Source organism: Alosa pseudoharengus, unplaced genomic scaffold (genome assembly GCF_046254945.1).
Source record: "Alosa pseudoharengus isolate Yale_2024_CS ecotype anadromous, Long Island Sound unplaced genomic scaffold, YU_APseudo_1.1 YU_APseudo_1.1_scf_11, whole genome shotgun sequence".
NCBI classification, from domain to species: domain Eukaryota; kingdom Metazoa; phylum Chordata; class Actinopteri; order Clupeiformes; family Clupeidae; genus Alosa; species Alosa pseudoharengus.
Genome location: NW_027468576.1, coordinates 39,756,927 through 39,758,137, shown reverse-complemented (window position 1 = coordinate 39,758,137; position 1,211 = coordinate 39,756,927). Strand labels below are relative to the sequence as shown.

General features: G+C 40.0%; 1 long non-coding RNA gene across 1 annotated transcript in view; it reads right to left on the bottom strand.

The window, feature by feature from the left end:
• Nucleotides 1-218: 218 nt before the first annotated feature.
• Nucleotides 219-1,211, bottom strand: part of LOC143117438 (uncharacterized) — a 2,831-nt gene continuing 1,838 nt past the window's right edge. Inside the window, exons 5-6 of the long non-coding RNA XR_012985980.1 lie at nucleotides 1,036-1,086; nucleotides 219-752 (exon numbers count right to left, since the gene is read on the bottom strand). This is a non-coding gene — a long non-coding RNA (uncharacterized LOC143117438). The remainder of the gene's footprint in view (nucleotides 753-1,035; nucleotides 1,087-1,211) is intronic.

The window sequence follows — 1,211 nt, the reverse complement described above, 5'->3', positions numbered from 1 at the left end:
TCACTTACTCCCACTGGTACAGGTTGAGCGTTTGCACAGAGTGATTGTATTCTGTTTTTGCCAGGTTTGAGTACCCCACACTGTCTAGCCAAAGTGCACCTTTTCATATGCTTCCAAAGAAACCTTCTCTTGAAAAGCCCTTGGCAGCTTAAACAATGCAGGAAATCTTTAGGATTGATATTACTGTCACTTGTTTGTTTACAAGGAACGATCACGCCAGAGCCTTCACGAATCACGTCAATGTTGTGTGCCCGGTTTCCTTTTTTGCGCAGAAGGTCCAGGTGAATTCTTCTTGATTTTGAATTTTTGGGGAATCTAACAGCTTCAGCTACTTCTGCTTCATTTTTGTGTACATGTTCCAAGTGTCTTGCCATTTTTGCATAAGGCTTTGAACAAAAAAGACAAAAATGCCTTTTGCTGTAGGCCCTTGACCCATCTGATTTCTTTTTAACATTCATTACAACTACTGACTCACTTGAAGACTTCTCATTGTCAGTGACAGAAAAGGATGTTGTTACTGTTGTGCCATCACTGGACTTGGCAGAAGACACTTTGGGCCTGACCTTCTTTGCAGGTTCCTCATCACTGGACTTGGCAGAAGAAACTTTGGGCCTGACCTTCTTTGCAGGTTCCTCATCACTGGGCTCCTCTGAGCTGCTGCTATTTGAGTCCGGAACATAATCGTCCTCACTGCCACTATCTTCACTGCTGGGCAAAGAATCCCTTGGAATGCCCAGCATCTCTTTTGTGAGCTTCAGATAGAAAAACAAAGATTAATTTTAAAGCAATGTTTAGAAAGTTTTGCAGTTTGCTTACTGATATTAAAAAAAAGCTGTGATGAAGTCAAATACCATGAATGAGAGTAATAGGAGTATCTATGAAATGTAATCTACTAACACTATGACAACTATCACCACATCTATGATAAAACATAACTCATTCATTAACATCAAGACAACATTGTACAACAAATACACAAACACAATTTGTTCTCCCATATTTCACTGGGTCAAGTAGTCTTATATTATCACTTACAAACACACTTTCCGTTCGCTGTAGCTCTGGAACTAATTCTGAAGCACTGTTCTGTGGAGGACAAGAACACATAGGAGGACATCAAATATATACACTATATTGCCAAAAGTATTGGGTTATCTGCCTTGACCCCCAAATGAACTTCAGTCACATCCTGTTATTAATCCATAGAGCTT